At 41.1% G+C, this 25162-nt stretch overlaps 1 long non-coding RNA gene across 3 annotated transcripts; it reads left to right on the top strand.

Annotated features, from left to right (window-relative positions):
* Positions 1–28: 28 nt before the first annotated feature.
* On the top strand, positions 29–24707 carry LOC112826801 (uncharacterized). Of its 3 annotated transcripts, XR_012378715.1 has the most exons (9): positions 29–284; positions 9570–9666; positions 10025–10112; positions 11861–11992; positions 13593–13663; positions 16325–16460; positions 18100–18258; positions 18356–18485; positions 24177–24707. It is a non-coding gene; the product is annotated as an uncharacterized lncRNA (long non-coding RNA). The 3 variants fall into 3 exon arrangements; XR_012378714.1 differs by lacking the exon at positions 18100–18258; XR_012378716.1 differs by lacking the exons at positions 18100–18258; positions 24177–24707 and adding an exon at positions 23404–23494.
* Positions 24708–25162: the final 455 nt, after the last annotated feature.

Below are 25162 nucleotides of genomic sequence, written 5' to 3'. Positions count from 1 at the left end.
CTCTCGGCCGCATACCAGCCCGGGCGGGGCGCCTGCGGCCCTGGCTGCTCGGCTGCCGGCCCGCTCCGCCCCGCCGCCGCTTCCTGCCTCCCCGGTCGCGGCCGCCCGCGCCCGCCGCCACCTGCCCGCCGCCTCCCCGCCGACTCTTGCGGACCTTTTTGCCACTTTGTCACCCGCCCCCAGCTCCAGTATTGCCGCTTCGACTGCACCGGTATAAAAGTTGGTAACTCTGTCGTTAAAGCCACTGTTTTCTTAAGCGTCTCACACTAGCCCTGGCGAAGAAAGTAAGTTAACAGGCCTGAAGGAGCCACCAAGTTACCAAATAGGTGTCAGCTGTTAAAAGTAGGGGCAGAAGAGGACAGCTTAGTCCATGGAATCAAGTAATGAAGGACGTTCAAATGTATATCCAAAATTAGTTTTAATTTAATCAAACCCCAGTGCTGTGGAAATTTTGTTTATGAGAACTGTTTCATGATGTGCAGAACTAGATAGAAATGTGTACCAACAAGAATCTGAGTTTTGCATCTCCATTTGTGGTCTGTGGGTGTGGTACAAGGGCATATGCAGGGATTGTGCAGAGATGTGAGTAGAACTAATAGCCTGGAAGCAATCCTTAATCTACTTCTGGACTCTCCTGACATCATACTTCCTACCACCTATAGTCTGTGGCTGGTGATGGTGAGGGCTAATACTGTTTTAAAAGCCAGTCCGATTTCCTTTTTCACTAATAAGTTCTTGTGAAGTTCTTCAATTTTAATGTGAAAAGAAATGGTAATGAAGGTCATTATCTCTGGACTTTTTAACAACCTTACCAGTCCCTGGTCTGCCATCCTGTCCACTTTCGTCTAATTCCCACCCAGGCTTTCAGCCCTGCCTCCGTCTTAGCTCTTAGCTCTCGCAAGGAATGAATCTTCCTAGATCGCTCTCCTGTTTTCTCTACCCTTTGAGCTCTGGTAATTAAACCAATTATTGTGTGGCTTAGAGTTCAATTTCATTTTTCAATCTTATCCTGTGCTCTACCCAGGCATCTTGGACGATATAAGTCCCCAGTGGATATTCTGTAATTGAGTCCGTCTTGCACTCACCTGTGTACCTTTTCACTCATACACTGACCTTACTCTCTCCTCCCCAGCCCCAGGCCGGTAGGGCTGGCTGCCATTCTTCTTTGTGTGTGTTTAAAGGTCCTGCCCTTGCTGTCTTCAAAGATGTAAACATAATTAAAGAAAACATTTTTTTTGTCAAAGAAATATTGCAAATAAAAGGAATTTAGTGACTTAAAAATTTTGTATAAACCCCAATAAAATTTTGTAATTTTACTGACCATTAAAACATTGTTTGCAATAGTGAAAAATCAAGAATAACCTAAAATATCCAGCAACAGGGAATAGTAGGAAAATAAAAAGTAGATATTCAAGTGACGAAAAAGCTAAGTGAATGAACTAGCTCTATACTTTTCATAGAATAAATGATAGAATTCAAATTATAGAATGCAAAAAAAGCAAGGTGCAGAACTGTATATACACTATGATACCATATTCATAAATAAAATGCCACAGAACCTATACTAATCAATACTTTTATAAGTATAGACATGGAGACTGCAAGAAGATGCACCAAATTCATTATGGCTGTTGCCTATGTAGAAGGAAGGAGGGAAATTAAACTGAGAAGAGTAGAATGAGGACTTCAACTTTACCTCCAATATGTTATTTCTTTTATTTAAAAAGTGATGCAAAACTGTCAAAATCTTAAAATTTGTTGATTCTGGGTGAATAGGTTCAATCATGTGTGCTGTGTTATTCTTTGTGCCTTTAAAAAAACCATTTTTTTAAAGTTTTCAAATATCTCTATATATGAAACAAATTGGAAACAAGTAAATTGCTAAATAGAAGCTTGCTTGGCGGGGTGCCTGGGTGTCTCAGTCAGCTAAGCATCTGCCTTCAGCTCATGTCATGATCCCACGTCCTGGGATCAAGTCCCATATAGGGCTTTCTGCTCAGTGGGGAGCCTGCTCCTCTGTCTTCCTCTGCCTGCCACTTCCCCTGCTTGTGCACGCGCACACACTCTCTCTCTCTCTGTCAAATAAATAAATAAAATCTTTAAAAAAAAAGCTTGCTTGGCCAAATTGACACACCTATGCAGGAGAATATTATGATTAATGGTCATGTTTATTGTTATTCTGGATATGTGTTTATTGATATAGAGTCATTCATTCCTTAGGGTTTTTTGTTTTTTTATTTTTTGAGTACTGCCATGAGTCATGGGCTAAACCAGGCACTGGGGATACCATGGAGAGCAAAACCACATGATTTATCCCCTGCTGGAGCTGACAGTCTTGTAGATGTGTTTGAAGAAAAGCAAGTGGTATCCAATTTTGTAAAATAATATAAGTATATATATTTTTATTTTTAAAATATGTATACAAAATATATATTTTATAACATATAATATAGAATTTTTTAAAAATATACAGATATGGGGGTGCCTGGGTGGCTCAGTTGGTTAAGCAGCTGACTTTGGCTCAGGTAATGATCTCAGGGTCCTGGGATCCAGCCCTGCCTCTGGTTCCACACTCAGCAGGGAGTCTGCTTGTCTCTCTGCCCTTACCCTGCTCTCTCTCTCTCTCTCAAAAAAAAATCTTTTAAGTCCAGAAAAGTATGCAGCCAAATGCTGAAAGTTGTAGTTTCTGGATGTAGTCATTCTGGGTGATTTTTTTGTTTTATTTCTTTATTATTTTTTATATGTACTTGATTTTTTTATGAAGTTTTTAATTTTAATTCCAGTATAGTTAACATCAGTGTTAACATTAATTTCAGGTGTAAAATATAGTGGTTCATCAATTCTATACATTATTCAGTGCTCATCATGATAAGTGTACCCTTAATCCCCTTCACCTATTTCACCCTTCTGGGTGATTTTTGTCTCGTAGTTCTTAATACTTTTAAATAGAATAATTAACAAAAATTATGTTTAATAAGTACATCCACACAATGCATCAGCTGAGAAGAGGAGAAAAGAGAGAGAGAACACAAGTCCAGCTGAGCATAAAGCCTACAGCCGGGGCAAAGTTACAATGTATAAATTAATTAACGTATATATACATATATGTTAACTAACTTATACATATATATATATGTGTGTGTGTCCTTACTCTATACCAGCTGCTGCCCTAAACCTCTGTATTCTCATTTAATGCTCTAGATAACCATGTTATTAACCCCATTTTTCTGGAAGAGGACTTTAAAACACAGAGAGCCCCAGTAACCAAGAGCTGGGATTCAAACCTTGATAGATCTGACTCCAAAGCTTGAAATCACGGACCTCAAGAATCATGATTATAATGCACTTATAAATAAGGAAACTGAAATCAAATAATGGGCTTTGTGCAGTGAGGAAGAGGGGAATTCAAAGACGTGTCTCCAGCACGAGCCAGAGGAGAGAGAGGCTGTGGATCCACTCCCTGGCCAGTCCCCTGCAGTTATGAGGCTAGGATGTTTTAGGGGTTCTCACTGAGGATTATGCCCTAAGACTACCTACCTGCCTCCCACCCCCTCCCCAAGATTCCAATGCAAGAAACCTGATTATGGCTCAGCCTCCTTATGCCTTAGTGCCCGAAAAGCAGGCTCTAGTCTTAAAAGCCCTAAAAAACTAGATGAGCTACACTGATTTAATTTGTTTTATACCCATGTCTTTTGTTTCCTTGATTAGATCATAAATTCCACAAGAGTAGGAACCATATTCTTCCCCCGAGACTACATAAAGAACTTACCTGCTAATTCGAATATATTGCATGCACTTTAATATCTCAAATATCAAAATTTAATACCACCTTTTTCTTGAAACCAATGACTCTGGGTCCGCCAAAGAGATCTACTAGTTCATTGTTGTTCGGAGTTTTCGGTTCTGCAAACTTGTAGCAACTTCCAGAGAAAGAAAAAAAAGTGAAAAGAAAAAAAATTCAGAGAAAGGGTTAACAATATCAGCTCTATTAGTTGGGGGCTCTGTTTCAATGATGAACTCTTTTTCTAACCTTTTTTTGGTAATTGTGATAAAATATACATAATATAAAATTTATCATTTTAACTAGTTTTAAGTGTACAGTTCAGTGCCATTAAGTACTTTCACAATGTTGTACAACCATCACCACCACTCATCTCCAGAACTTTATCATCCCAAACTGAGACTCTTACCCATTAAACAAATCCCATTCCTCCTCCCCTTCTTGATGGTTTGGGGGCTTTTTTGAGGGATTTCTTTGCAGTTAGTTTTGCCTCTGTTAGGTAATCAACTCCTTTTTTTTCCCTCTGCTATCAAGATTCCAGTCTCTAGTAAAATACGATACCTTACTAATTTTCTGCTTTCAATCTACTGTTGTGTAAGAAAGATTACTTAGCTTATCAAAATTGTATGTAAAGTAAGAGCTAATAGAACTTCTCATTCCTAAAGGTCTTTCCTCTGCAAGGAAGAACTAGGGCTTTGTGATGGCTATTTCAACTGTTAAAAGGCCTTTTGCTTCTTCAGTTTCTGGACAATTTCCCAAAGGATATATATTGTAGAAAGTCAAACTTAGAGACAAGTAGATTATTATTGTTTTTAAGAGAGTAATAGATTACTAGATAGCAGATGAATGACCAGAAATGTTTTATATTTTGTAATTTTTAAAAAGCCTTTATTTAATAGGAACCTATTTAATAGATTCCACCTCTAGGTTTCTCTCCAATTCTTTTCAGTTTTGGTAAAATACACCTAACTTACAATTTACCATCTTAACCATTTTTAACTGTACAAACTTATGTTTCACAATAATGAAAATGTTTTGATACCAGAGGAGAAAATTCCCAGTATTAAGTTTTCATTCTTAAACATGGTTTCTAATATTAAATTCATGAAAGAAAAATTTTCTCTGATTTTGGTTTATTTTGTTATTTATTTCCATTTTGGAAAACAGGACCTTGTGGAGAACTGGGTAAAACTCTCTGGGGCATGTTTAGGAGAAGGTCCAGGGTCCCAGCAAGCCTTCCACGGTGGCTACCTGGCCAGTCTCTGCAGACCTGCCTTTCCAGCCCTCCAACACCATGGAGCGCAGCTTCATTCTCCACATAGCCACTCTGCTTCTCAGATGAGTAATAAAGTATGTGATTGCATAAATCAGAATTGCTCAAGAGTTTAAGAAGATTTGTTCCCAGAAGACCTCAAAGAAACACTGTCAAGATAAAAATCACATTCTGCATTTAGAGAATTCTTATGTTGACACTTTACATTATTAAGAGACGAATTGCTAAAACAAATTTTCTTTTCTTACCACATCCTCCTTTAGCTTACCTTTTATGCTGAGTGAGCTATGACAGCAACACCAGCTATTTACTTATTTCTCATTACGTTTATAGTTGGCTGCAATTTCTGTTTTATTTGCAGACTTGAGCAGCATGTTGTTATGTCTGTAACTGAAATAAAAATCCCACTGAAAAGGTCTATATGCTCCTATATGTTCTAAAACCTTCCATTCAAATTTTTAATTTATTTTTCTTTTTTTTAAAAAGATTTTATTTATTTACCTGTCAGAGAGAGAGAGAGAGAGAGAGAGAGAGAAGGGAGCACAGACGAGCAGGGGGAGCGGCAGGCAGAGAAGCAGGCTCCCCACTGAGCAAGGAGCCTGATGCAGGGCTCGAACCCAGGACCCTGGGATCATGATCTGAGCCAAAGGCAAATGCTTAACCTACTGAGCCACCCAAGTGTCCTTCAAATTTTTAATGCAGTAAACATTGGTAATACTTGCTTTAGGAAAAACTAAAAGTCTAAGGCTCAAACTCTCCTCTCCACAAAATTAATTTCAATAGCGAAATTTACATTTTCAAAGGGAAACATCTGAGCTCATCTAAATTGACAATAAATATTTAATTGGGTAATTGTAAAAGAAACATTTTCATGGTCTATTTTTAATTTAAAATTAACTACTAAATGTTTTATCCAACAGTGCTTTTAAAAAAGACTATGTATTTTGTTTTGTTGATCAGATCTAAAAAAAAATGGAGTGTGTTATAGTCAGATGCTTGATAAATGGGTTTTGATAATAAAAACTCTGATGAGATGATGATAAGGTGATTTCATATGCAGAAGTGGAAGGGGGCCAGTGACAGGCTGCCAAATTTCAAAGAGCAAAGGGAAATCTGTAAAAGTCAGGAAGCAGTCATGCAGATTGTATTTGATAGCTGGCAACTCCAGAACAAAAAGAGTTTCTTGGTTTGGGGTTGAAACTTGAAAAATATCCCAGAGCTAATACCCCTCAGAAAGAGGTGAGGGAAAGAACTAAAGTTTGAGGTAAAGATACTTGGAAGGGGAGAAGGGCAGGAGCAAAGTCATGGGAAAGCCTGGTATTTCAGGCATGCGGAGAATGGACAGAATGGAGAGAGTAGGGAGAATGTTAGAGAAATAAGGCGGTGAAGTAAACAGAGAAGTTGGGAAGACCAGATGGTATCTCTCTGTGCTTACCTACTGTCAAATTAATACTCGGGGAGGAAAGAGGAGCTGAAAGAATATTGGGGAGATATCACAGAGGGTGAGAGAAAGTTAAACTGAACTCGGGCAGAGAGAGGAGATGAGAGGATAACACTCTGGTGGAAAGCATCACAGTGGCCAGCATTCACACAACAAAAGAACGGAACAAGGTTTTTGTCTACACTGAAAGGTGACCTCAAAGAAAAACAAGATCTTGAGTTTGCCTACCTTTTCTCCCTGGTATTTTACATACACAGGAATTTTGAGTGTGTTCATGGGTAAGAAAGTTATAATTTGCATTTGAAAGTCGTACATACTCATTTCCACACTTCCAACCAATACTAGACATTTTCACATGTGTAGTTTGACAACCTTTCAAAGTCAAAGTGGTCTAAAATGGAACACATATTCACTCAAATATTTATCATGCATTTACGATATGCTAGTCTTGTCACCCTCTTCAGCAGTACCGAATTTGTTCAACACATTGGGCGCCCAGATGTGCTAGGTACCAGGGACAAAATACTGAACACAGGCATTCTCGTGGAGCTTACAAGTCTAGTGGGAGAGGTAAATAATAATGAGGTAATGCTACAAACATGGAAAATTGGGATTGTGGCTAGTACTATAAAGTAGACACAACTATTGAGATTTTATAAAAGAGGGGATGTGACCTGGCCTAAAAAATCAGGAAGCACTTTAGCTGAGATGTAAAAGATGCAAAGAAATTAACAAGATGGACAGGAAAAGCATTCTAACAGAGAGAACTACCTGTGCAAAGGCCCTGTGGGGGGAAGGAACATAAAATACCACTTTAAATGCTAAAAGAGACTATTGTTATTGGCATGCATAAGTAGGGGGTGGGAGATAAAAGGTGAGGATAGAGAGGTGGGCAGGGGTCAGGCTACATAGGGCCTTGTGTGTCACTTTAAGGATCTTAGTCTTTATACTCAGAACAATAGGAAGTCATGAAAGGGACATGATGGCATGACATGATCTGATGTGTTTCCAAAAGATCACCCTGGGGGCTGAGTGAAGGATGAGTGGGAGCTGAGAGGAAGGAGGCAAAGGCTAGTAGAGAAATGAAGTGATACAGCTCAGGCTAAGATGATAGCTTTGGAAGAGGAAGAGAGTAGATGAAATGGAGAAATAACAATGGGATCAGCTGTATGGCCCAAGGGAGAAGGAAGTGGCAATGAGGTTTCTAACTTCTCAAACTGGTGGGCGATAGTGCCTTCCATTGCACTGAGATCCTGCCTTTGGTTTTGGAGCTATCTTTTGGGGTGGAGTGGAGTGAATGGAGGTGTTATGAAGACAATTGTAGACACCCATTTGTAGCTCAGAAGAAATCTGATCAGGAGATCCAACCTTGTGAGTTGCCTGCATATACTGCAGGTGGCCACCAAAGCTGAAGGTGTAGAGGAATTTGCCCACAGGGACAGTGTAGAGAGAGAGGGGGAGGGGACTTGAATGTTGAGGAAATGCAACATTCCACGGTGAGTAGAGCAGGGTGAGCCTGCACAGGAAACAGACAAGCTGCCAGAGAGCTGGAAGTCAATGTGGTTTCCAGTCAGTGTGGTTTCACAGAAACAAAGGGAAGAGTGTTTCAGGGCAGGAGAGATCAACAAAGATGCATGCTCCTGAAAAGTCAGGTAAAATGAGAACTGAAAAATGTCCCTTGGATTTAAAGACCTGGCAGTCATTGGAACCTTAGCGGAGAGCTCCCTCTTGGGAGGCTGAAGAGAGGAGACGTTAGGCGGGAAACATTTGTGATGAGTAAGGTGGCAAAGAAACGAGGACATGAAAGTAGCTGGAGGACAATGAGGGTTCAAGGGGAGAACTTGTTTTAAATGGGAGAATTCTGCTGTTGTAATAAATTACCACACAATTAATAACTTGCAGAAGCACAAATTTGTTACTTTACCACCTTGTAGGTCTGCAGCACAGGTGAAGAATGGGATAGGAGACCCTGGCATCACCGTTCCCTTTCATTTTTAGACCAATATGGTGGCCTAAATTGGCTCCCCTCCTTTCAGTTTCATCTTTTTCCCATCCATTCTTCACAGCCTGAAGCCACATCAGTTGTCCTAATGTGCAGTCTACTCAAAAACTTCCAGGAGCTCCCCACTGCCTACCGAACAAAGCTTAGACTCTTTGATAGTTGACAAGCCCTCCAATGATGAAGTGAAAAAATGTATTTCCAGGCTTCTTTTGCGCTCTTTGACTCCGTGTGTGCATGTATGCAGGTGTGTGTACCCTAGACCTCCATGCTAACAAAATGGCTGTTTCCTGCTTGGAATCTATCTCCATGTCCTGCTCATGCTTTGCCAGGCTCGGCTGTCTACTCCCCACTTTTTCTCCTGGTTGAAATCCTACTCCCATGTGGTAGGTAGCAGAATGCCACTTCCTCACCAAGATATCCATCCCTTAATGCCTGGGGCCTGTGAATGTTACTCCACATGGCAGAAGGGACATTGCAGATGTGATTAAAGTTACAGACATTGAGATGGGGAGATTATTTTGTATTATTCAGGTGGGGCCTGGTGTAATTAAAAGGGTCCTTAAAGTGGAAGAGAACAGAAGGGAAGGTTGGATGCTACAACATGGGAGGGATTTGACCTGCAACCGGGTTTGGATACAGAGGAAGGGCCATGATCCAAGGAATGCAGTGGCCTCTAGAAGCTTTGTAAAGTCCTCGATTTATAGCCAGCAAGAAAACAGGAACCTCAGTCCTACAACCACAAAGAACTGAATTCTGCTAACAACCCAAATGGACAGGAAATAGACTCCCCCTCCTATAATCTCCAGGAAAGAATTCAACCCTGATGACATCTTGATGTTAACCATTGAGATCCATGTTGGACTTCTGGCCTCCAGAACTGTATGAGAAGACATTTTTGTTGCTTTAAGACACTAAGTCTGTGGAATTTGTTGTGGCAGCAGGAGGAAACTGATAAACCCTCCTTTAAGGGGTTTCTCCTTCACTAGACACTTTCTAATTCACTGTCTCCAAGAAGCTGTCCTTGACTGTCTGTCAGAAGTAACCGCTTTCCTTTCTTTTGAACTCCCTGCAGCACTGTGTGGGACTTCTCTCCTGAGGGGAAATGGTCTGGCATCCTGGTTATTTGCAAACTTGTCCTAATTCTCCTGTTAGACTTCTAGCTCCTTGAGGTGAGTGAGCACTCAGGATTTAGGTGCATATAGTAGCCACCACAGTATCTTAGCCCCTTGCCTAGTACATAGAAGCTGCTCAACGATTGTTTTTTATTTCTTTTGTTTTGTTTTTACATAATAAAAGAACAAATGGAAGTCCCTAGAAAGATGGCAGACATAAAATAACCATAATAAGGATACCCTTTCCCTTCTTTTTTCCCTCATGTTAGATATAATTATCTGAACTTTGAAATTAGAAGCCATTCCTTTACTATCATCAGTAGCCCCAAACCATTGTAATATTTACCATTAACAGAAAATATTATTCCCATCACATAATTAATTTCAATTAGTTATATTTCATGCTTTTCCTCAGAAGCAGACCTTGGAACTTTAAGGAGTTGATAATAAGTGAGAATGGATAAAGAGACATGTTTACCTGTAAATGGCTGCAGATAACCAAGGTATTATTTTTTTAATATTGCTGATAATAATCAGTTTACATTCACACCAAACAGGATTTGGTTAACTTATGAAGGACTAAGTCTGAATTTTAATGTTTCTTTTCCAGGATGGAATTATGAGGGCAGGAAGAGTACAATAGTGAATATAAATTATATTTAGACTTAGAAAAATGAGTTTCAAAAAAAAAATTCCCCTAGATCAAGGGACACATTCATGCCCATCTATACCAAACGAATACCATGATGATAATAGCAAGGCAGACAGAACATTTACAGACTACTAAAAATCCCAAGATATGGAGCTATAGTGTTCAAATAATCACCGTAAAAGCATAAAGCAAGATTCAGATATTAGAGATGATTGCTCCCTTGACAATGGATGCATGAATTTCACAGATCCCAGAACTAGACATCTAAGAAGTCAAGAGGAAAGGAAAATATTTTCTGAACAGTGGAAGCTACACTAAAAAATCACAACTCAGAGCTAAACTAACAGATTAATTTTACATTGAGAGATCAGAATGATGGATTTTGGGGGCACCTGGGTGGCTCAGTCGTTAAGCGGCTGCCTTCAGCTCAGGTCATGATCCTAGAGTCCTGGGATCGAGCCCCGCATCGGGCTTTCTGCTCAGTGGGAAGCCTGCTTCTCCTTCTCCCACTCTCCCTGCTTGTGTTCCCTCTCCTGCTATGTCTCCCTCTGTCAAATAAATATATAAAATCTTTAAAAAAAAAAAAAAAGAATGATGGATTTTGTTTTGACCAGGCTCTTGCTGGTTTTTAAGCATGATACCCCCACCCCCAGTATGCCTTTATTTAGCAGATAGTATACTATATATTTTTCAAAATGAATATGCGTTGAAGATCTCTGTAGCAAACATGCCACAACTCAAATACTGAACATAGTTAGCTACTGAAATCTAGAGAAATTTTAGATAAAATCTGACTAGGACAGGGAAGAAGTGGCTTGAAAACAGAGGAAGAAGCCAAGTACAATTGGAGCAGAGGCTCAGAGAACGTGCACTCAGGAGACAAAGCAGGAGGAGAGAGAAGGGCTGAGCTCCCAGCAGGAAAATAATCAAGGAACACTAGTGCTCCAGTGACAGACAGGGCTGTTGGATTGTGGTTACCCACCCCATTACTGTAGAATTGTTCTTGGCCGATTTCTCAGTTTTCCTCTCCAAATTAAGTTTTAATTACTAAATGCACTAGAAATACTGCCTGAGCCCAAGTCCTTTTTTTTTTTTTTAAGATTCTTTTTATTTCTGTGACAGAAAGACAGTGAGAGAGAGAGCACAAGCAGGAGGAGTGGGAGAGGGAGAAGCAGGCTCCCCGCTGAGCAGGGAGCCCGATGTGGGGCTCGATCCCAGGACCCTGGGATCATGACCTGAGCCAAAGGTGGACGCTTAACCGCTTAACCAACTGAGCCACACAGTCCTTTTTATTAGTGATTCCTAAAAGGAGGTCAAAAGTAAGAGAGGAGGTTCTTTGAAGTCCTCATGGAAGGTAACCAATGCGGTATCACTACGTCCCCAGGACAGTGCCGGTCCCACATGTGGTCACCATGTCTGAGCCCATTCCGATGCTGCATTTCCTCCATAACTAATAACCACTGAGTATTTGCATTTTAAAGGGAACCCAGGAGATGTAAAGCCTTTAAGAGTCAAAGGACTGAATCTCTTTAGGTGGAATTTCAAGAATTAGAAGTACTTTGTCATTCATTCATTTATCACATGTATATCGAATTCCAGGCACAGTGCTGGGCATTGAGATCATAATGGTGGTGAGCAAACTCAGACAGAACCCTGTCATCATAGAAATTACCGCTCCGAGAAGGAGGAGGTGGCCCTAAATCAAAAACAAATGCGTGATTAAAAACAGTAGTAAGTATCATATAATCTAATTCCTCTAAACTGTTGGGCACAGGAGGCAGTCAGGGCTGTTCTTCCTGAAGGAACGACATCGGAGAGCTAAGGGGTGAGTGGAAGGTAACCAGGCAAAAGGTAGGGATGGGGAGGGAGCAGCATCCCTGGCCTGGGGACTGGAGAATTTCTATATGGCGGCGGGGGCGGGGGAAGTGCTGTGCTAACCAGTGTCCTGTGAAGATGGTAGCCAGTCTACTCTTGCTGGAAGGACCCTTATTTTTTTCACCAAACAAACCCCTTCTTGGTGATGCTGATAGTGATTTAGGGACCACAAAAGTTTACTTGCAGGGGCTGAAGGAGATGTTGGTGACTTGAGTCCCTCTCATGTCCTCCTTCAGCCTCACCATGAGACAGAGGGAACTGCCAGGGCAACCTCTTTATCAGGCCCACAAAAACGTTTTAATTTTAACATCTTTTAAAATCAAAAGAAAAATATGAATGTAATGTCAGTTATCAATTATATTTGCCCTTATACACATATACAAAGAAGGGGCCCTTGAAGGCAATGGTCACACCACAGCCATGGGAAGTGTCCGAGGCAGGAGGGCACAAGGTGGGGGGGAGTTGAAAGGAAAGGTTTAGAGGGCAGGCAGGGCCAGACTTCTGGGAAGGGTAAGGATGCGGGTCTTTATCTACCTCAGAACAGTGGGCAGTCACTGAGAAGGTCTACGCTGAGGACTGACGTGATTGTAAAAAGATCGTTCTGGGCACTGTGTGGAGAGCAGATGGTGGGGCTGGTCAGGAAAGAGCTTAAGCAGTCACAGGCCTCACAGAGGTGAGAGATGAGGGCGCTTGTTCAGAGCAGGGCGAGAGGGGTTTGCTAAGGCTGCCTAACAAATACCACAGACTGGGGGGTCTTAAACAGGAATGTATTGTCTCATGGTCGGGGAGGGTAGAAATCCGAGATCAAGATGTCAATAGAGCAGGTTCCTAGTGAGGGCTGTGAGGGAGAATCTGTTCCAGGCCTCTTTACGAGCTCCTGGTAGCTTCAGGTGTTCCTTGGCTTGTTGGTGGTCATTTTCTTCCTGTGTCTTCACATGGTCTTCCTCTGTATGTGTCTGTGTTCAAATTTCCCCTTTTTATAAGGACATATAATCATACTGGACTAGGGCCCAACCTGACCACCTCACTTCAACTTGATTACCAGTACAAAGACTCTATCTCTGAATAAGGTCCCATCCTGAAGGTACTGGGGGTTAGGACTCCAACATATGAATTTTGGAGGGACACAACTCAACCCATAACGAAAAGTCAGCAAACCATGGCCCATGGACCAAATCTAGGCCACCACCTGGTTTTATGTGGGCCCTGAGCTAAGAACGGTGTTTATATTTTTAAATAGGGGGAAAAGTCAGAAAAATAATAATATTTCATGATTTATGACTATTTTTGAATCTATAGTTTGGTGTCCATGAATAAAGCTTTATGGGACCACAACCACACTCATTCATTTACATATTATCTATAGCTGCTTTTGCCCTACCCTAGAGTTGAGTAGTTGTGACAGATACCATAATGGCCTGTAAAGCCTAAATATTTGCTATCTGGCTTATTACAGGAAAAGGTGGCCAACTGTCACCCCAGAGCCACAGCAGGGGGCATGGAAAAATTGGACGGGTCCGGGGGCTGGTGAGGAGGCAAGACCGACAACATTTGGCATTGGGTTACATAGGGGATGACAAAGAGGGGGGTGTCAGCGACTCCTGCTCTTCGGGTACCTCCCCCAGATATTGCCATGGAACTCAGGATATGCAAACACCTCCACAGACCAACCAGGGTCAGTAAAATGACCCTGTGTTTGGACCTCTGTAAGAAATAAAGAACACCGGGGCCTGTGGGGGGACACATACCTCATCTAAAAGTTCACAAAGTCACTTTTTGTGAATACACAATGCTGGTGAAACAGAACACATCAGGAAACCAAGTTCAGGCTGACTTACTGGTTCACAACTCCCACTCGACTTAGAAGCCTGATGCGCAGAGTCCAGTTGGGCTTATAGGGAGAAAGGAGGAGCCTCACATCCGTTAAATCCCAGAGTTGCCTGTCCACCTCTGGGTCTAACCAACACCACGTGCATCCCACCTTTTTTCTTTCCTGAAGAAAGCTCCTTTTCACCATCTGCTCTGAGTTCCTTCATTCCCTGGGCTCACCTCTCCCTCCCTCCCTTCAGCCTGATTCAGCCTTCCTGCACCCCAGCCTGTGTGAAGCTAAAGGAGAGAGGACTAAGCCTGCCTCACCTGTGAAGAGCTCTCCTCTCGTAGGGGAGACAAAAATGGAGGCGGTTTCATCTCTGGATGAGATGAGCACACCAGGCAGGTGCAGGTGTGTGAGGAAGGCAGGTCCTCACTAGGACCAAGGCAACAAGACTCTGAACAAAGGCCTAGACAGGTGGACCAGGACGCCATTCAGAGTAAATGGGTAATTCCCAACAGCTTCCCTGCACCTCTGCCTGCCTGGTAGAACTTCCCTCCCATCCGAGATGGTACCCAGGCTGGACACAGACAGACTCCCTGGGGTAACTGATGCCCATGGGCAGCTCTGCCACCCCAGGGATACTCCTCTACCCAGAACCCACTCCCAGGCTTCTCTCTGAGTCTTGTCTCCCGATGCACTTCTGAAGCTCCTGGAAAAGAAAGGTATGAATGAATTACTAAGTGAAGGGGGGAAGGAAGGAGAGACCTTACCCTGCTACTGTCAACTGCACTATGACAGGGATTATTTTGGTCTTAGCTCATCCTCAGCACCCTAGAACAAGGCTGGCACCTAGGAGGTGATCCATGAATGTGATAGAACGATTGAAAGTAACTACTTTCTAATGGTGTGATTTCAGGTGCCCAGAAAGACTGTGTGTACGTTGCATATTTATTTATTTTCCACATGGTTTTGATCCCTAGTACTTTCACCCACTTGTTGCTCTGAAAACTTCCATCACTCTGATTTAAAAGAGCTCCCCATCCTGCCACTTCCTCCACAAAACTTTTCCTGATCCTGGATTGCAAGCCTATAACCTCTGGTCTGGGAGGCAGCTGAGTGCACTGGAAAGAGCCAGTCTTTGGAGCCAACATATCTGGTTAGTTGTGAGATCTTGACCAATTTCATCAAAACTTTTCAGAGCCTTGGTGTCCTCATTTATAAAGCAGGGATTTGTATCCTTCTCACGGTGTCATAGGATCAAATAACACAATGTATGTGAAGGCCCTGGCATATGGTAGATAGTTGTTGAATAAATAAAATTTTTATCCAAGGAAAAATTGTGAAGAGCTGGAGCTTACCAAATCTCCAAAGAGTGAAAAGAACATCCTAGATGGAAGGATAAAGCCAACAATCTTTCGGCGAGTTTTCAGCCTAATGAATAAAAGTATTAACATCAAATTGAGGGAGGGAAATGCATTTCTACAGAAGGTAATAGCACCATATGCTACCAGTTATAGCCCATAGCTGTGCTTTCTTAGAAATCATGAACAGAAAATCTAAATAAAGCATTTATGATGATTTTTAAGTAAGGCACAGTTGTGACCAACATCCTGTAGATACGGATTTGTTTTTTCATAAAACTATATTAAACTCCACATGCTGTACATGCTGGGGGAAAAAAAAACGAAGAATTTGGGGACTTTGAATGGAATTTCCCTAACTTTAGGAAGGAACGCCACAAGTCGAATATCCTAACTGGCAGCTGTGGGATTAATTCTAAGCCTTTTTAAGGCCTGACAAGTATTTTGTTTGGCAAAAGTAGAGCAATGTGTTATGGTGGATCTCTGAAACTCGGGGTTCTGATTCAGGGATAACCCTAGTTTTCCTTTAGTGCTGTTAGACAAAGAGAAGAAACATAGGATTTACGGGTTAGACTGGGAATATAAAGAAGATGACTTTGAACTTGTCAATATCCCATAATCTTACGTCGCCACCTCACTGTTTTTTTTTTTTTTTTTTGGTTTGCTTTTTTGTTTATCCAAAAAGTTAGCTGAACTGATCAAAGTCAAATCTTATCCTTTGCTAACACGCACGCACACACACATGCGCACGCACACATGCACGCAAACACTGGCCCCGTCTCAGCTGGACACAAGAGGTCAGACTGTCTGCTCACCACAGCACGTTCTGTGAGGCCACACCCTGTTTGGTCAGTTCACACGCCCAGCAGAATGTGTCACTGAAAAACTCTGAATGTCAGGAAATTGAGACTATGGGTAAAGAGAGATGGTCAAATGATTTCAATTCCTTCCTCAAGAGAAGCAATTCCTGACACCATGAGGAATGCTCAGAGGAATTTGCTCTTTCACTTCCAGGAAACCGTTCTCCTATCTACTGGGCATTATCTCAAGCACCAAATGGGCTGACCGAGGACAAACATCAGTATGAGGGGCTCAGCCCTGAAAATTCCCTGGCAGTGTTGGACATTAATTTAAGATGCAGTCATTACATGTAAGTTCTACAAAAAAGCACAACTGGCAAGACGTGGATGTATGGGGTTTCATTTGTGTGCAAAACAAGTACTTCTCTGCTGAGCTGCAAATGAACTTCATATTTGCAGTTGCCTTTGTTGCTCCGCTGCTAAATGCTAAACATAAACTTGGGCGGCACATGTTACAATATTCTTTCAAATGCCCGGGATCCCATGATAGCGTAATGTTTAGTTTCTGTAGGTGTGCTGTTTAGTAAGGTTGGATAGGACTGGATGTCAGCCAATAGCATCCATTGAGCACTTTTGTGCCAAGGACTGTGAAGAGAAGGAACAGAAAAGACTGATGGAGAGAGCCCCACCTACAAGAGAAATAATGATGGCATGCTTTTTTATGCAGCAACAGAGCAGTAAGAAGTTCAAGGTCATATGCCAACAGAGCAAGGGCTTGAGTGCTCAGAGGGTATCAAACCAAAATTCAGGGCTCAGTTGGAGTCTGAAGTTCAGATGAGTGCAGCTATGGAAAGCAAAAACGAGGCACAGAAGGGGCAACTCTGGGGGTCAGCCTGTGTGGTCTAAACTTGGTGGAAACATAATTTTTAAATAGGCTCAGAGAGCTATAGTTTCACCTTCAAAATCTAGAAGGCAGAATTAGGTATTTTTTCTTACTGTATGTTAAAATAAAACAATCTACTTCCATTGAACTGCTAAGTTATTCTCATGTAAAAAAACAAAAAAAAATTGGCTTGTGTGACGCTACACAGTTTGCTGACATTTGGTTTGAAGGCAATTTATTCTTAAACTCTGGTACTTGATAGTGATGAGACAAAAAGTAGAAATAGGTGGAATATTAATTTAAAAACTTGGGTTCAACCATGTATGCATGCCCCCCCTTTTTTGTGGAAGTGGCCTAATTGTGTGACAAGTTAATGAAATTTAACATTCTCAGCAACCAAAATATTAACTAAGTCAACATATACAAATGACACTGCCTAATCACAGGTTTTTGTGAAAGTAAAGGGGCATCTTTCATCAGGCTTCTCGAACACAGACCTGAATTTGGCAAAGCACCAAGGTGTTGAAAACCTGGAGGGTATCCTGGGCGAGGATAAAGAAAGCTCTGTTCACTTGTAATTCACCGACTGGGATGGAAACCCTCAAACAATATTTTCTATAGGTATAGTCTGGGGAGCTTGCTTAAAAAAGTTCACTCCTTACCCAGACATTCTGAGTCCAAAAGTCCATCCAAAGTGATGACTCCAGGAGTGTTCATTTTGGTTTTTACTATGGAAATTTTAAAATATTTACAAAAATAAAGAGATTAGTATAATGAACCCTCACACATCCATCACCCAGCTTTAACACATGGCAGATCTTGTTTATCTTCTTGTATCTCCCCTCCATATTATTCTGAAGTAAATCCCAGACATCATTTTTTTCTATAAATATTTCAATACTTATCTTTAAAAGATAAGGGCACTTAAAAAAAAACAATAAAAGGCACCCAAATTAGAAAGGAAGAAATAAAATTATCTTCATTTACAGATGACATATTCTAAAAATACATATGAATAAAACTATTAGTCCTAATAGATTAGTTCAGCAAAGTAAAAGGATACATGAGGAATATAAAAAAAAATCAATTTTATTTCTGTACACTAGCAATGAATAATATGAAAATGAAACTAAGAAAAAATCCATCTATAATAGAATCAAAAAGAAGAAAATATTTAGGAATAAATTTAACCAAGAAGCACAAGACTTGTATACTGAAAACTATAAAATATTGTTGAAAGAAATTAAAGAAGACCTAAATAAATGGTATGTCTGTGTTCATGGATTGGACAATTTAATACTGTTAAAATTTATCTACAGATTTAATGTGATACTGATCAAAATTCCAAATGTTTTTTCACAGAAATGGACAAGCTGACCCTAAATTTCAATGGACCAGAATAGATAAAACAATCCTCAAAAGAAAAAACAAATTTGGAAGACTCACACTTCCCAATTTCAAAACCTACTACAAAGCTACAGAAATCAAAGAGGTATGATACTGGCATAAAATAGCCATAAAATCAATAGAATTAAAATTCCAGAAACAAACCCATACCTCTATGGTCAGTTGATTTTTGATAAGGTTGTCCAGGCAATTCAATGGAGGAAAAATCGTCTTTTCAACAAATGGTGCTGGGACAACTGGATATCCACAGGTAAATCCCTACCTCACACCATATGCAAAATTTAACTCAAAAGGGATTGACAACCTAAATGTAAGAGTTAAAATGATAAAACGCTAAGAAGAAAACATAGGTGTAAATCTTCATGACCTTGGATTTGGTAACTTTTCTTAGATATGACACCAAAAGCACAACCAACAAAAGAAAAAAATTGATAAATTGGACTTTATCAAAATTAAAAGTGGGGCGCCTGGGTGGCTCAGTAGTTAAGTGTCTGCTTTCGGCTCAGGTCCTGATCCCAGGGTTCTGGGATCAAGCCCCATGTCGGGCTCCCTGCTCCGCGGAAGCCTGCTTCTCCCTCTCCCTCTGCCCCTCCCCCCTGCTAGTGCATGCTCTCTCTCTGTCTCTCTCTGACAAATAAATAAATAAATAAAATCTTTAAAAAAATATAACCATGATATGATTTTCACACCTAAAGAAGTTAACAATAATCCCTTAAAATCATCAAATAGGATCAACGTTCAAATTTCTAATTTTCTCGTTAAAAATATGGCTTTGCCCTCTGTTTGAATTAGGGTTAAAGTCTATACATTGCAGTAGGCTAATATGGCTCCGTCCCTTTTAAGCCACCCCCTGTTTTCCTTTTTGTCTTCTTTTCCCCCTTGCAATATATTTACTGAAGAAACCAGGGCAGATGTCCAGCAGAGCTTCCCACCATCTCAATTTTGCTGCTTGCATTCCTGGTGCCTTTTAACATTTTCCTATATCCCTTTTACATCATGTAAATTGGTGGTGGGACTAAGCTGCTTGATCAGGTTCAGATTTGATTTTTTGGCAAGATGAACGTAATATACTCCCATAGTTAAGCACCTAGTATCAACTTAGTATGGTTGTTTCTCCTGTGTTGCATTAGGAAATGTTGATGCTCGGTACCTAATCCATTACTGCATTAGGGGATGACACAGCGGCAATATTCTCTCATTCTATCTTCATTTATCAGTTGGAATTCTTTTATAAAGAGAAACTTCCTTGCAACAACTATTTGGTTCTCCTGAGTTTAGGTTCTAACAGGAGGGGGAGAATAAATGTTTGATCTCCCCCTTTATTTTGTCAGTTTCCAAAGGGGTAAGTTGTTTCTCTAGCATTCTGTGAAAGTTACCCAGGAGTGTTTGGTTTGTTTTTGATATCATTTGAACATACCAGGATATGTTTTGATCCATTGACATGTTTATTCTCACATTGTCCCATTTCATCCAGTGCATGCTGATTCACATTACCTCCTGAGTCCTTTTGAATAGCTTCTTTCCCTTCCTGTATGACAAGATGTTCCAGGTTCACCTTGCACATTCAGGGAAGTTCCTTTTAAACAAATCTTCTTGGTGGTTCTCCTAAGGGAGATCTAAGGACCACAGTTTAAAATACACAAACCTAGGGGCACCTGGGTGGCTCCGTCAGTTAAGCATCTGATTCTTGATTACAGGTGGGGTCATGATCTCAGGGTTGTGAGATCGAGCCCTGCACTGGGCCCTGCACAGGGCATGAAGCCTGCTTAAGATTCCCTCTCTCCCTTTCCCTCTGCCCCACCCTGCCCTCTCTCTCTCTCCCTCCCTCTAAAAAAATAAATAAATAAAAATAAAATAACAGACCTAAGTAGTTTGTCCAGCTTCAGCCCATGTTACTTATTCTTAACAAGATCATTTATGTTTTATCTAACGACATGCTTGTCTGGGCTAAGGGGGTCATGTTAGTAGTGGATGTTAGTAGTTAGTTAGTGGTATCAGTGAATACCATAGAATTATAGGGATGAAAGCTCTCATATTTATCTCTCTTTTTCTGGGGAAAAATAGATCCAAACTGGGCCTCAGCAACCCACCACACCTATGCCAGAGGAGATGGCATAGGAGATGGTGACGATGATGCTGATGATGTCAACGGTAAAAGGTACCTGTTATTCTGTGCCTGCTATGTGCCCATCGCCATGCAAAGGGCTTTAGAAACATGATTTCCCTTAAATAACTTCACATTGGCCCTTTCACATCACCCCATTTTGCAGACAAGGAAACTGAAGCTGATATAGTCTTTGTTGGCCTCTTTGCAGACACATGTCCCAGAGCAGCCTTCAGTCCCTTCAAGGCCAGTTGGGGGGAGGCCCCCACAGTGCTCCCAGCCATGTTGGAACCCCTAGCTCCATAGTTAGGCTGACCTTGGTGTTAGAAAGAGATGTTTGATATCAAAGGGTTTGAAGTGAGGATCCTCTGAGATCATTACGTTTCAGGGCGGGGGGAGGTTTATTTCAGTGTAGTTAACATACAGAGTTAGATTAGTTTCAGGTGTACAACTCTATACATCCCCCCGTGTTCATCATGATAAGTGTACCCTTTAATCCCCATCACCTATTACTTCCCCTATCCCTTTGGTAAACATCAGTTTTTCTCTATAGTTAAGAGTCTGCTTTTTGGTTTGTCTCTTTTTTATTTTGTTCATATGTTTTGTTTCTTTTTTTTTTTTTAAAGGATTTTATTTATTTATTTGAGAGAGAAAGAGGAGTAGAGGGGGAGGAAGAGGGATAAGCAGACTCCTCACTGACCACAAAACCTGTTGTGGGACTCGATCCCAGAATCCCAAGATCATGACTTGAGCTGAAACTAAGAGCCTGACACTCAACCGACTGAGCCACCCAGGCGCCCTCATAGGTTTTGTTTCTCAAAGGAATTTAAGAATGAATGAATGAATGAAATCATATGGTATTTGTTTTTTTTTTTTCGACTGGCTTATTTTGCTTAGACTTATACTCTCTAGCTCCAACCATGTTGCAAATGGTAAGATTTCATTCTTTTTAATGACTGAATAATATTCATATATATATATCTATCTCACATTTTCTTTGTCCATTTATCTATCAATAGACACTTGGGCTGCTTCCATATATTGGCTATTGTAAATAATGCTACAATAAACATAGGGGTGCATACATCATTTCAAATTAGTGTTTTCAGGGGTTTTTTTAGGTGAATACCCAGTAGTGAAATTACTGGATCATAAGGTAATTCTATTTTTAATTTTTTGAGGACCCTTCATACTGCCTTCCACAGTGGCTACACCAGTTTGCATTCCCACAGCAGTGCACAAGAGTTCCTTTTTCTCCACATCCTCGCCAACACTTGTTTCTTTTTTTTTTTTTTTTGAGATTTATTTATTTATTTTGAGAGAGAGCTCAGAGAGGTGAGGGGCAGAGGGAGAGGGAGAGAAAGAATCATGAGCAGACTTCCTGCTGAGCGTGGAGCCTGATGCAGGGCTCAATCTTACTACCCTGAGTTCCTGACCTGAGCTGAAATCAAGAATCAGACACTTAACCGACTGAGCCACCCACACACCCCTATTTCTTGTGTTGTTCATTTTAGCCATTCTGACAGGTGTGAGGTGATATCTCATTGTAGTTTTGATTTGTATTTCTCCGATGATGAGTGATGAGCATCTTTTCATGTGTCTGTTGGCCATCTGGATGTCTTCTTTGGAAAAATGTTCATGTCTTCTTGCCCATTTTTAAATTGGATTTTTTTTCCTGGTGTTGCATTCTTTATATATCTTAGATACTCACCCTTTATTGGATATGTCATTTACTAACATCTTCTCCCATTCAGTAGGTTATCTTTTAGTTTTGTTGCTTGTTTCCTTTGCTGTGCAGAAGTTTTTTATTTTGATGTAGTCCCAATAGTTTATTTTTGCTTTTGCTTCCTTTGCCTCAGGAGACATATCTAGAAAAATATTGCTACAGCCGATGTCAGAAAGACAACTCCGGTGTTCTCTTCTAAGATTTTTATGGTTTTAGATCTTTAATCCCTTTTGAATTTATTTTTGGGTATAGTGTAAGAAAGTGGTCCAGTTTCATTCTTCTGCATGTGGCTGTCCGGTTTTCCCAACACCATTTTTTGAAGAGACTGTCTTTTTCCATTGATTAATTGACCATATGATTGTGGGTTTATTTCTGACTCTCTATTCTGTTCTATTGATCTATGTGTCTGTTTTTGTGCTAGTGACATACTGTTTTCATTACCCAGCTTTGTGGTAGATCTTGAGCTCTGGGATTGTGATACCTCCAGTTTGGTTCTTCTTTTTCAAAACTGCTTTGGCAGTTCAGGGTCTTCTGTGGTTCCACACAAATTTTAGGATAATTTGTCCTAGTTCTTTTTTTTTTTTTTAAAGATTTTACACATTTGTCAGAGAGAGAGAGAGAGAGAACACAAGCAGGCAAAGGGAGAGGGAGAAGCAGACTCCCCGCTGAGCAGGGAGCCCGATGCGAGGCTCGATCCCAGGACCCTGGGACCATGACCGGAGCCGAAGGCAGACGCTTAACTGACTGAGCCACAGGCATCCCAGTTTGTTCTAGTTCTGTGTAAAATGCTGTTGGCATTTTGATAGAGATTGTATCAAATGTGTAGAATGCTTTGGGTAGTATGGACATTTGTTCTTCTGCTCTGTGAGCATGGAATATCTTTCCATTCGTTTCTGCCGTCTTCAATTTCTTTCATCCGTGTTTTATAGTTTTCAGAGGACAGGTCTTTTACCTCCTTGGTTAGGTTTATTCCTAGGTATCTAATTATTTTTGGTGCAATTGTAAATGGGACTGTTTTCTTAATTTCTCTTTCTGCTACTTCATTATTCGTGTATAGAAAGATGTCATCACATTTTAAAACAGAAGTTTGTTGGCTCAAATAACTCTTCTGTGGGTAGGAAGTATGGGGAGGTATTTTGAGGCCCAGGTACAGCCCTGCTTCCATTTCCTCAGGCTGCATCACAAGAAGAGGAGTCAGAGCCTCGGTTTTCCTGAAAGATGACAACATTCCCTGACATCTGACTACTACCAAGGAGAGGCACCCCCACAGTTTTTAAAACTCCTTCAGTATCTGTGGTCGTTACTGATTTTACCTGCCCTTTGTTTATAAAAAGCATGTTAGCAAATCAAACTTTGCTAAAACAGCTAAATAGTATATGATTCAAGCTGACAGTGCCTTTCCCCATATATGTATGCAGATGCTACGTTCATGTTGTTGAACTGAATTTGCTTCCCACAGAAATTAAATATTAAAGACAGGAAAGCAGGATGCAGTGGGTGACATCAATGAGGCAGGGAAGAAACCCTCCACCTCTACAAAAATCATTCCAAGAAATAGTGAACATGGGCTAAAAAGTATATAGGACACTCTTAACTAAAATCAAGTTTATGGGGCGCCTGGGTGGCTTAGTCGGTTAAGCATCCAACTCTTGGTTTCTGCTCAGGTCATGATCTCAAGGTCCTGGGATGGAGCCCTGGTTCCCCTCTCCCTTTCCCTCTGCTCATGCACTCTCTCTCTCTCTCTCTCTCTCTCAAATAAACAAATAAATCTTACCAAAAAATAAAATAAAATCAATCTAGGCTCAGGACATACGGGCAAATGGCAGCCAGCTGGCAGAAAGAGCTCAGAGGGCTTAAGGAATCAGGAAGTACAAGAGGAATGTTTTTTAAAGTGGAAACTGCGTTTTTCTGTTTTGCTTACCTATATTTTCTGATTTTTTTCTCAGGAGCTAATGTTGCCTCTGTGATCAGAGAACAACAGCAATAAACTTTTGGAAAAACTGAAAAGGACGTGCCAAAGGAGCTGAGGGTTCAGGCTGAAGGGGCCTACAGCCATGTCCGGGTCCCAGAGTTTGCAACTGTAGGTTCAATGCTCTTCATCCTCTGCCTTCTTAGTACATTCAAGGAGTTGAGGTGGCCAAAAAAGGTTGGGGACCTGGAAACCTCCCTGAGTAGGACTTTCTTTGTTTAATGATCAACATTGTGGTCGTGCATTTTTAAAAAACTACTGCTGCCAGGCCCTTCCCCCAGAGGCCCTGCTTCAGTGGGTCTGGGGTGGGGCCCAGATCCTATTTGGAAACTGCCCAGGTGAGAGTTACTGTTTGATGGGGATGGAGTTTCTGTTTGGGAAGATGAAGCTCTGGAGATGGACAGTGGTTGTGGTTGTACAACCTTGTCAATGTACTCAACTGCCACTGTCTTGTACACCTACAAGGAGTGGAATGGTAAAGGTTGTGTTATGTATATTTTACCACAATAAACACCCCCCCACACACACCTCCTGTGATCACTTCCTGCAGCCAGTGTGAGGACCAGGGTTGAGACTCAGGCTCACCATGTGTCAAGCCCCAGGTAAATTCCTTACAGATTTTTCTCATCCGATCCTCAGAGCAACCCTAGAGGTAGCTACTCTGAGCAACTCCATTTCATACGAAACGGAGGCTCAGAGTCCTGAAGTGGCCTAAAGTCTCACAGTTAGTAAGTGGCCAGATCCAAATCCATGTTTACAATCTCCTAAGTGGACTACAATCTCACTGCTGTTAAAACTAACCAGAGGGCGCCAATCAGCAGGGACCTTTCATCTCGAGTGACTTCAATAAAGTTACCAGGGACCTTCCTCCCCTCCTCCTCCTCCTTCTCTTCCTCCTTCTCCCTCTTCTCCTTTTTATTAAACACACTGTGTTCATCCTGAGCTTGGAACAGCTTCCAGTTG

Source organism: Callorhinus ursinus, unplaced genomic scaffold (genome assembly GCF_003265705.2).
Source record: "Callorhinus ursinus isolate GAN/ISIS: 27379988/994484 unplaced genomic scaffold, GSC_fseal_2.0 scaffold7, whole genome shotgun sequence".
NCBI classification, from domain to species: domain Eukaryota; kingdom Metazoa; phylum Chordata; class Mammalia; order Carnivora; family Otariidae; genus Callorhinus; species Callorhinus ursinus.
The sequence above is the reverse complement of the archived record's forward strand: the minus strand, read 5'-3'. Positions and strand labels throughout refer to the sequence as shown.